The sequence below is a fragment of the Melospiza melodia genome, unplaced genomic scaffold (assembly GCF_035770615.1).
Source record: "Melospiza melodia melodia isolate bMelMel2 unplaced genomic scaffold, bMelMel2.pri scaffold_18, whole genome shotgun sequence".
Taxonomy (NCBI): Eukaryota; Metazoa; Chordata; class Aves; order Passeriformes; family Passerellidae; genus Melospiza; species Melospiza melodia.
The window spans coordinates 16377168-16389160 of record NW_026948525.1 but is presented as its reverse complement, the minus strand read 5'-3'; positions in this window follow the sequence as shown (position 1 = coordinate 16389160).

Below are 11993 nucleotides of genomic sequence, written 5' to 3'. Positions count from 1 at the left end.
GTGCCAGAGCTTCTGCTGGGGACACAGCTGGTGTCATTCTCCTCTTGGTTTTCTCCCCGAGCCTGCCCAGGGCTCAAGGAGGAACCAAGGCCAGGTGTGGCCTTGTCCATTTTCCTCATGCAGAAAGGTGAAGATGTGTTTCACCAGTGAATGGATGCAACATTCCTTTTGATAATAACACTTGGTTAAGGAGCAGATACATGGAACATTGTTTTGGGAAGGTGATCTAGAGGGCAGCTTTGGCTCAGGTCCTGTTGTTGAGGCTTCAGTCAGGGTCTGTTGTTCAGGCCTTAGTCCTTCAGTATTTTGTGGTGCAAATTACACCTGTGCAGAGCTGGAAACAAACAAGTCTGTCTTTAGCACATTTGAGACAGGAACAGCATTAGCCCTGCAAGGCCAGGCTGGGGCCAAGAGCAGAAGGCCAGCATCCTGCTTTGCCCACAGGCAGCCCTGCAGAGCAAGCAGCCCCTCCTGCCCAGGGGCTGAGGTGCCCGAAGCTGCCTCCCCGCTGTGCAGCTCTGCAGAGCCCGCGGGGCGCAGGGTCCTGGGCAGCCAGGGCAGCCCGGCTGCCTTGGGGCACAAGGAGTGGCCCAGAGAGAAGCTGCTGCCCTTTGCTTTGGAACTGTTCCTCAGAGTCTTGTCATTAATCCACAGTGTCTGATGTGTTTTCCTTTCTTCTCCCAAATTTCACACAGCTTTTTGAGAAAATTGAGTGATGTAGCTGGTGCTGGTGGTGGTGCTTTTGTCTGCAGGTGAGGGCAGGTGATTTGGACCAAGGACAGAGTCCATTGTTTACACCCCAGCCTTTGCCAAGTCAAGAAAACCATTCACAATTGGGCTACCACTACTGAGCTGTTTTCCTAGGTTTTGGAAAGCTACCACCTTAAGAAACCCAACAGATTTTTTTCTCCAGGAGGACACCAGCAGTAGCATGATGCCAATGTTTTCCACCCCTTTTCTGTGTCTTTTAAGAGTTCCGCAGTGCCCAGCAGGAATGAAATGACCTATGATAATGTGATTTGAGAGCTCTCTGTTGTTCGTTGCCACATGAGTGTTCATGACAAGCTGGACACCCCACTCGTGGCTCTGTTGAGTTAAATTGATCCCAATTGTGTGCAAACAGTAGCCCTGAGATGCTGAGAAGAGCAAGCACAGTGGGTGGGTGTGCATGCACGCCCCCGGGGGCTGACTGCTGTGTGTGCAGATGGTTTTGCACTGTTGTAAATCTTCACTCTCCCAAGCTTAAAGACTATTTCAAATATATATCTTAAATGAAAATATATATAAAAATATGAAATTGTCCAAAAATACATGTGCATTAAATTTCATTCATATTATATATTATATATTTTGATTAATATAATAATAACTTAACATAACATAATATAATGTAATATAATATAATAAATGCATGAGATCATTTTTGAAGCCATTGCTTGTGGGTGTATTAGATGATCTCCTAGTGTTTGTACATTTTTGATTTCTGCTACTGCTGATCCTAGCAGCAACTCCCTGTCAGTTCTTCCAGGTCACTTGACACAAAGGGATTCCATCATTTCAGGGCCTTTGAGAGCTTGGCACTGAAATGCCAAGCTGATTCCCAACTCTCCAGCCTCCCTCTGGATTTTGGGGCATCTCAGCACTTGTGTCCATGGCCCTTCCTTCATCCCCAGCCTGCAGCAGTCACAGTCGCTGCTGCCTCCCCCTTGCTGCAGCTCATTTGCCAAAGTGCTGCCAAAGGCAGCAGGGCTGGCTCAGGATCCCTGCTGGCTTCTGGTCTCTGGGATGAGCTTCAGGGGGACACTTGGAGCACTTTCCTAAAGAGCTGCCCATGGGATGAGGGATTTGTCCTCCCCGGGTGGCTCCTGCTTGGATTCTGTGCTCAGTGGAGCCCCGGAGTTTTCTCAGCAGCCTCTGCAGCGAGTTCTGAGCCAACGCGGGGCTCTGCTGCCAGCCCAAATCTGCGCTTCCCCTGCCCAGCCTGAGTGCAGGTGGGGCATGTGCTGGGCATGGCCGGAGATTTGCATGGCCAAATCCTCCAGCATTTACATCTGCCCATGGCTTTGGGTAGCACAAATCTACACTTACTTCAGTTGAAACATTGCATTTATTTCAGATAGTTACACCTGCGCTACTAATGTACAAATACACAAACATTAACTTACGTTTAAAAATGAAATTTATTTTAAATTAAAACACCTGTGTTACCAATATAGAAACACAGAAATATCAATTTATGATTAAAACCTAATTTATTCTGAGAATTGTGCTATGTAAATATATACAAATATCAACTTCAGTGAAAAAAAAATTACTTCATTGCAACCCTTTGCAACAACTCACTGTACACAAATATTGAAGTTACTGAATTGAAGTTTAACAATTAAATTTATTACATATTACTACAACTGTACAGCCCATATACAAATACAGAAACATCAATATCCCTCTCTAAAGAATCTCAGATCCAGAACTAAATAAATAGAATTTTAGAACTATACAAGTCCATACATAATAAATAGAAGTAAATACATATATAGGCATAACAATATAGAGATGTAAACATGCATTGCATATTTCATGACATATAACATGACAATATAATACAAACATAACAAACCTGTCTATAAATACACAAATATCAATGGGCCAATAAAAAAAATCCATACGACCCCGCTATAGAAATGCACAGCTACAGAGCTGTACAAGTGTGTAAACAGATGAATATACACACATCAATATAACAATATACACACATAATATCCCTACACAAATATCAGTCAGTGTATGTAAATATCCCTATACTTGTAACTATCCAAATCCAACTACACATCCATAAACAGCGCTAGATCAGGAGGGGTTGCAGCCGCCGATGTTCCCAGGCTCTCGCTCGGCTCCTCCTCCCGAGCAGAGCAGCTCTCCTGGGCAGGGACAGCAGATGGGACATCTGGCAAGCACAGGGAACACTGAGTGAGTGTGGGGACGTTTCCCTTGGCAGCAGCTGCACTTCCATCAGGGCAGAGGAAATGTCAGAGCCTCCCCAGGAGGGTCAGAAGGAAAAGCAGCCGAGCGGGCCAGGCTGTGGGGAGCTGTTCACTTCTTTCTGGCATCCCAGATGCTCTGAGGGAACTCCCTCATGTCAGGTTATTGAACCACCTCTGCACTTACCAAGACTGTGGCCCCCAAATCAATCAGCATTTATGTCTCCAGCTGCTTGCACCAATGACAGGGAATGTCCTCTAACAGTGCTGAGGCACAAAGTTACCTTGCACAGGTCATCTGACAGGGCCTTGTTCTTTCTGTGCTTCCTGTCTTTCTCTTTACCTTCAACTTGGAATTGTTACAGCATTTCTTTTTCTTTCCCCTTGATCAGTGCTGAAATGCGTGTTTCTCTTCCAAGTTTCAGTTTGTTCAGTGATCCTGTCCAGCCTTTTCTCAGAAGCTTTTACCATGGAATTGAGTGTTAATTTCAACAATTTTGGTGATTTTCTGTGAGATTTATGCAAGTGTCCTGTTCATTGGGAACCATTTTAGGAAGGTACAAAAGAGAAAAAGGATGTTCTGTATGTCAGTTCACTAGTGGAATATTCAGGGATGGAGAGAGTGATTAGCTGAATTTTACATCTACTCCTAACCTGAAAGTACAACAGGTAATTTGGGGAGAAATTTAAGCCCGATTTCTGCTTCTACCAGCCTGTATTCAAATGTAAAATAGAGCAGGGTGAGAAGGTCAGTGTTCAGTTCCTGAAGTGCCTTATTAAGGTGTTCTTAAAGTAAGGGAGATAAAATCTGGGTGGGCATTCCTAATTTCCAGACACTCATTGTCAATTTCATTGACTCTGAAAACAGCAGAGATGTGCACATCATACCTGATCAATCCATTTGGGGATGTTTTAGGTTCAGATTCTCTGAGGCTTTAGATTTTTAGATCTCTAGACAATGCTTCCAGCAATCTAAATAGCATTCAGAAATTGAACTTTTTTCCTTTTTTCCTCAGTCTTTGCACTCATGTGCACCAGAGACCTTCAGTGAATGGATTCCACTCTAATCCATCTCCAAGCTGGATCTCCCAGCTGTGTTCACACTGGTGGTTCGTGTGTCTCTTCTGTACAGCGCAATTTTAAAATCTTCGTTCCTTATTATCTCTGCCCTTCTTTTTCTGTTTTAGCTTGCAAATGCATGCAGATGTATCAGAAATGATACATCTAATTTCTGATGCATCAGTTCCTGTCTGGCAATTTCATTTTGTCCTGTTCTGATGTTCTGCTAGCCTTCTATGTTTTATTCTAAGTGGACTCCTGTTTTCTTGCATGTGGAAGTTTTACAGCGCAATGCTCTCATTCACCTGCTTTCATGAAACCCTTCATTAACATTAGCACAAGTAACTGTGTGATTCCCTTCTGCTTTGTAGAAGATTTGGGAAACTCAAGTCCTGCTCAGCTACAGAAAAACATACATGGTGCTTGGTCATTCCCCTAAGGGCTTAAGCTAATGGTAAACAACTGCAGCTTATTCATTTCACAGAAATTGGGAGAAAAACATTGCAAATATTGAGGAATGTAGTGCAATATTGATGGGCATCCCTCAGTTATCCAGACAGACTGATGTCACTGGCAAAATTCTCTCTTTTCCAAAGGTTTTCATTTGCTTTGGCTGTACTTCGTATGGCTGCAGGTCACATTTCCCTTGATTTAAGGAAGTATCTTGGCAGGTATTCTTGGTGATATATCTTGCTAATTCTGCCTTGGAGGAATTATTCAGTTCTGCAGTCCTTATTACACGCCCTGTTCTGTTTTCCCTCTCTCTGTGTTTTCACACTTGTTCAACAAGGTTTTCTTTCTAAGAATATTAATCACAATATCCCAAAGGATTAAAAAATGCTTAGGTATTTTTTTCCTAAGTATCTACTAAAGAAAAATAATAATAATAAAAAACCCTGTATCCATGCTGGATGTAAAATACAAACAGAAATAAACTTGAGAGTTCTCCCAAAAACCCTTAAGAAAAAACACCATGTATTCTATAAAACCCAGAGTATTCATCTACAGAATACAAAAATGGGCATGTTCTAGAAGAGAAAATTTGTGCAACGGTTCTACACAGAATTCTATGCTTTCAAGATTTTGCCCTTCAGGGGCAGTGCCATTCTATGAACTGCAATGCTCTGAGCATGTTCTGCTCACCATGGCAGCTTCTGCTCTGCCCTGGTACAGATCATCCTCCCAGCAAACGGGGAGTGCAGCCACCACAACTCGCAGCACCTTCCCACACAGCAAGAACCTGAAGGACAGAGATGGCTTTCACCAGCTGCTGCGGGTTCTAACACTGCCACCTCTCAGCTGCTGAAAGCCTGAATTTCTGTGTTGCAGTGAGTTAGTTTATTGAGTCAAATGTTCTCTTATATAGTGGTATGTTCAAGTGTTCCCTGAGATATTACAGTTAGCTTCTCCCCTGTGTTGTGCCCTCCTACCCAAGTGTCCCTTAAGGAATCCCCTCCCTCCTCACCAGATTTTTCCCTGTCTGTCAAGACAACCTGGCCCCTTTGCCCCATCCCTCAGCCCAAACCCTACCCTTTGTTCCATAAAGTTCCCTGTCCCTCACCCCAAGATCCAATTCCTATCCCAACGCTCTCTTTTCCCCTTGTTCTGATTTGTTGTAGCCGTCAAAATCACACCCCAAGTGTCACTTATTGGTTACTATATGGTGTCCACCCCCTGTTGTGAAAGATTTTAAAAATGCATGCACAGGGGTGGTGGGGGTTCTTTCAACATCTGTTCCCTTTGGGAATTCTCTCCTGTGAACCTTCCCCTTTCCTCTCCTGATGAATTTGCTCCCCTTTACACCGCAGAAGAGCCTCCTCTGCTTCCTTCACTCGGCCCTCCAGGGGTCTCTACTGCTCGGCATTTGGCCTAGAGGTTCTGGCTCAGGCAAAACCCCAACCTAGCCAGTTCCCCGCTCTTGCCATTGTCCCTGGAGCATCACAGAGCTAGCCAGGGCTGCGGAGGGCAGTGACAGTGACCCATGCCCTGGCATGTCACAGCCCCCAGAGCCAAACCTTCCAGGCCACAAGCCCCAGCCCTGGTCCCCACTGCTGGCCTCAGGGGCTCCTGGGCATCCTCACCCTGAGTGCAAAGGCAGCCTCAGGAGCCCCCCAGGGCGCTCTGGATCCAGGCTGCAGACACCCTAAAGCCAGCACTGAAAGGGACATGGATGGGGACTGCAGCTGGATCTTGCAGTGCTAACCAGCCCTGACTACTCTGTAACTGAACCCAAACCTCACCTGCAGCACCTTGAGCACATTGACCCTGCTCGCCCCTCCTGGAACATGGTGTTCCCACATCCTACACCAGCCCTTTGCAGGGAGTGACCAGCTCCCAGCTGCTCTGCTACCCTGGCCTTACTTTCTGTTTGCCAGCAATGAACTTAACAGATACACTCCTGAGAAACCTAGCACAACATTTGCTTCTCAGGAGCTCTTTCGCAAAAAAACTCCACTAATCCCTAGTTTTGCACAGAGAAGGAGGTCCTGACATAAGGCACAGGCACAGGCAGGGCTCTGGCATACGAATTCCTGAGCCACAGGATTCTACCCATTGTTGTTCCTAGCTGCTTTGCTGATATTTTAGAGCCAGTTCTGGACAGGGGCTGCTGCTGACAGGGTAGGAAAATTTGGAGAAGAAAAGGTGCAGGAGACAACCAAAAACAAACAAGGGGGAAAACCCTTAGAAATACAGAGCACAACAGAAGTCCTTGGAGATGGTTGAATAGAAAATGCCAGCAGCAGTGAGCAGAGCCCGAGGTTGCTCACTGCCACCCCAGGGACTCCTCAGTCCCCGTCTGATGCAGCCCTGCCTGGAAAGGGCTCCAGGCTCTGGTCTTCCCCGCTTGCTCCAGGCTACATTCTTAGCAGCAGTGAAAGAAGAGGTGAAAGAAAGAGACATTTTCTGTGCTGCCTGCAAACTCTTCTTCAGTGCCACTGCCAGAGATCATCCCTCTGTCAGCTTGGCACTGTGCCTGCTGCATCCTCGTCCCTGTCCCTTGCATCAGCTCCTGCACCTCATCAGGACTCACTGTCCCACATCATGAACAGAGAGAGCTGTGTCAGATGAGCAGGGAGTGCATTTTCTTGGCCTTTTTAACAGACATAAGAAGCATGAGTCCAAATAACTTTGTTGTTTGTTCTGCCCTCCTTTTCTATAACTCTTTACTCTTTTTTGCTTTAATGTAAAAGCCTCTTTTCCTGCATGGATGGAATGATCTGGAATTGGCAGTTGCCTCAGGCTGTCAGGCACCATGGGAGTTTTCTCTTGTCTCTGATGAGGATTTGGTGAATTTTCCATTGGTCCCTTGGTGGTGTCACCATGGGCTGAGCTCAGCAGCCGACTCTGCTGTCCCCAGGGGATGCATTGGAACGCCAAGCCCCTCAGGGCTGGGATTCGGGGTTGGGTGTGTTATGTTTTGCCCAATTACCCCATCATAAAAAAACCAAACAATATTTAAGGTAGCAGCAATTTCAATTGAATAGTTTAGAAAATATATAAATAAGGGATAGTTTGGTTCCAATAATAGCGCATAAGCAAAAGATATTGCGTGGTACGGAGGGCAGAGTTCAATGACCCTTGCCACTTCACGTACAAGCTTGCCAAGTGAAAATCACCCCTTATATGCCATATGTCAATACCATCTCCTCCTATTTTCGGTTCGTCACTTTTCTGTCTCTGCCCTCCTCACCACCTTTACCACGCATGCACCATCACTCGGTTTGGTGGTCGCACAAGTCTTTGCTGGTCATCACTGATGAAGGCCCTGTAGTCTTCTTCGTTGTCCTTCAATTCACCTTTGGGTTACACATGTGCACCAAGCCAGTATAATGTAAGCCAAAACTAACGTATCACTGCATCTACATATCAAGGCAATAAATCCCTTATAATTATCATTTTTTGGGACCGAACCAGGTTCTTGGTCATTTTTAGCAACTGTATCTTCAGCTTCTTTCCTGTGGTGCTTGATGAACATCTGCTGGGAAGGGGGGGGGGGGGTGGAGCCCCTCCTCTCCCTCTCCTCTTTGGCATTACTATTTTTAACTTATTTTATTATTTCCAGATATTAGTTACTGTACCAATATTGATTACTGTTTCAATTTTTATCAGCATGAATCATACCTATTTACCACAGGTGGGCTCGGAGCACCTGGAGCCTGGGCCCGTGAGGAGCTGCTGCTGGCACTGGCTGTGCTCAGCCCGCTGTGCCGAGCAGCCGCGGCCATGGAGACACAGGCGGGAGCTGTGGCTGAGGCCGGCAGGCGGCCCGGGCCGGCTCGCACTGCAAGGACGCCGGCAGCCTGTGCCCTGAGGCCGAGGCCGTGGCGGGCGCTTTGCGGGCAGGGCTTTTCCGAGCCGGCCGCAATGTGCTGCCTCCTGTGTGGGCCCGGCTGCGGCAGAGGCAGAGGGAGCGCGGCGGGGCCGGCAGCGGCGGGCAGAGGCCGCAGAGAGCAGCAGCCCGGCCGGGCCCGCTGCGGAGCGGCAGGGAGCTGCCGGGCAGCCCTCGGCCGTGTCTGTGCGCACAGGGCAGGAGCAGAGGCCGCAGCAGAGGCAGGAGCCGCGGCAGGAGCCGGCCATAGCGGCAGCTCACCGTGCCCGGGGCCGCAGCCGCAGCTCTCCCCTGCCGGCCACAGCAGCAGCCGCTGGCCTCCGAGGCTCCGGCGCTTCCCGAAGACGAGAGGCCCGGCCCCCAGCACTCCCTGGAGCCCCGCAGCGAGAGGAGCCGCCGGCGCCGCAAAGGGCAGCGCAGAGGGCGCAGGGTGAGGAGGAGGACATGAGGCTCACTCTGGGCTGCGCTGGGGCAGTTCTGCCCTATCAGCCTTTGCCTTGAGCCCTTTGCTTCTTTGTCATGAGCCCTGATCCCCGTCCTTGGCCAAGGGCCCCCACAGCCCTTTCCAGGGCTGCAGGAAAAGCTGCCTCAGGCACAGAATCACAGAATCACTGGCTTGGAAGACAGACACTCTCAAGATCATCGAGTCCAACCCATGCCCTAACATCTCAACTGAAGCACGGGACCGAGTGCCACATCCAGTCGTGTTTTAAAGGCTTGCAGGGATGGTGAGTCCACCAGCTCCCTGGAGGGGTCTGTCCCAGAAAGAACCAGGATAACACTGGGGCCTTCTACCCCTTGCCACTTGGAGCTCTGGAAGTTTTCTTTCTGCTTAGGCAAAGGCCATGGAAAAGGACTGGGAAAAGTAGTCACAAATCGAGTAGCCTACAGAGCTCTAAATTGATGTGCAAGGAATACAGAAAAGATAGAAAAGAAAAAAAAGGCCAAACCCAAATGGCATCAGCAAAGTCTTGTGCATGAACACATAGCTGCAGACGGTCTTCTCAGCCCTATTTCTTTGTATTTCTGGGAACCAGAGAAATCCTGCTTGAGCCTCTGGGGAGATGGGTTTGGGAGGTAAAAGTTCATTTCTTTTTTCTCCTTGGGGCAGCTCCTGTTCCTAGCATCAGCTGAGCCTCTCTCCAGCCTGATGCCTGTTCTGATTGTTGCAGCAAAACAACTGATGTCAGACAGAAGACACTGCCGCTTGCAGAGATGTGACTTTTTCCAGTGCCAGCTGGGAGTGGGAGTCAGAAGAAAAACTCCTGAAAGCACAACTCCATTGGAAGATTGCCTTCCTTTTCATTCTGATGCTCTAGATCCACTTCTGAATTGTCAGTTGTTCGTTAAGGATTGGAAGTTCTCTTTCATTATTTTTTTCATGTGGTTTGGAAGTGGAGGAAGCTCTCGTTCATTCACAAACTCCAGACCAAAGTGCCTTTGGAAGATGCCCCTCGTGGCAGTTTTTGCCCAGCCATGGTACTTGTGGATATAAGAAAGCAAGGGCAATGGTATTTGCAGCCAAAACCCAGCAAAGCTTGGCTCAGCCAAAACATCCTGGGGAGATAGAGGCCTCCAGCTGTTCCTAGAAATCAGCAGAGTTCCAGCAAATGGTTGTGTAGCACTAAGTGCAATCTCTTTGCCTGGATCAGAGCCTTGCTCAGCTGAAGAAACACAAAGATCAGCAAGGAGCTCCCAAAGGCCCCTCACATCATTTTGATTTTGCTCATCTTGTGTAAGTTCGCAACTAAACGTGCATTTGCATTTGAGCTAACGAGAGGAAAAAAAAAAGTGAAATGAGGCTTTATGGCAGGGCCATGACATTGCACAAGAGGAATCACTGGTGTGCATTTCATTGGACCTCTCTCAATCCTATAAAAGTATTGTAGCCCTGATTTGAAATAGGCTGGTATGAACCAACTTGGAGAGACAGAGACTAAAATGGCGTATGGGTTTTTTTTTTTAAAGTGAGAAAAACTACCCAAAGGGTGTTGTTTTGTGACATTTTAAAATATATTACCTCAAAATTACAAACTGCAATAAATTAAGAATTTAAAAAGGTGTGTTTTGGTATATGAATAATAAAAACTACAAAAATGTGCAGATATGAATGCATGTTTTCATAAAAATCATGAAATTCTAGACAAAAAAAAAATACATGCCCTGAAATACAATACAAAGGCAGATAGAACTGTACTTGAATGATCTCTTTTTAGATTGCTGGAGTTTATTCCTTGTGAAGAGAAGCTAGGGTATTGCTGAAGAAAAGTGGCACAAGCAGGACGGGGCAGCGCGCTGTGCTCCGTGCAGAGGCTGCCAGGGGCTGCCCGAAGAGCGCCCTGCTGCAGCCAGAGCCCTCCTGTCCTGGGGCGCGGGAGCAAAGGGCCAGGGCAGCCACCTCCTCCTTGTCCTGACCCTGCCACCACTCCCTTCTGCTGCTGCTGCTGGGGGAAAGAGAAGACTCTCCTAAGGCCCCATGAATGAATGCACTTACACAGCCCTGGGGATGCCAGTGAAGGAAACCATGTGTCATGTAATGCATGTGTGACCAGAGTCACCAAACACCACCTAAACATGGAATTGTTGCACCTCTCTCGGACAGGCAGAAATTTAAAGAATTAACTGGAGACTTCAGGGCACAAGAGGCCAGAGGAGGGAAACAACTCTGAAGGGAAAAACCATCATATCTGGAGGGGAAAACATCTCAGCCTGCTCAGAATCGGTTGAGGGAACATGTCTCTAATCCTCTCCAGAAAGGGATGCTTTAGGTGACCTTTGCACCTCCAACTGCCTTGGACCAGAGCCAGGAAGATTCAATTATGTAAATGTTACATAGATAGATAGATAGATAGATAGATAGATAGATAGATAGATAGATAGATAGATAGATAGATTTCGTTACTGAAATCTCTCTTTACTGTCCTCTCTGTTGCTACAGATATCAGAACTTGGTAGCCAGTGCCACACTCAACTACAATCCTGAGATTGCTCTCCTGTTGCTTCAAAAAAGCACACTCTTGGGGAATGTGGAGCATGTAGGTCCTTACAGAAAGGGATCAGACCCAGAGCATTGCACTGGGAATTGCACTCTCTGTGCATCTGTGCTCGGGCAAGTTCTTCTCTTGGACTCGACCACACTGGTGGAGCTAAACTGGCTGGAATCAGAAATGCAGCCCAGCCCCTTCCAGCTCCTGTGACCTCTGAGGAGCAGCTGGAATGCAAGGGCATTGACCTCCTGCTGAATTCCCAAACACAACACACACTGATTCCCTGGGCTGCAAAAAGGCATGAGCACTACTAAGCTCAAAGTGATCTGTAAGGCCATACTGGCTGGCCTGGAACCACAACAGTTCCTTCTGCACCAAGGTCCCTGCACAGAATGATGTGTTCTCATGCAAAACTACTGCATTCTCCAGAAGTGACACCTTGGAAATTAAAATTCTAGCAGACCCAGTCCCAGTGCTATAAAAGGGCAGAAAATAATGATGAAAAGAATTTCAGCTGGGAGAAGAAGAAAATGAACAGCCTCTTCCTCCAAGCAAACAAACAAACAAAAAAAAAAAAACAAAAAAAAAAAAAAAAAAAAGAAAAAAAAAAAAAAAAGAAAAAAAAAAGGGGGAAAA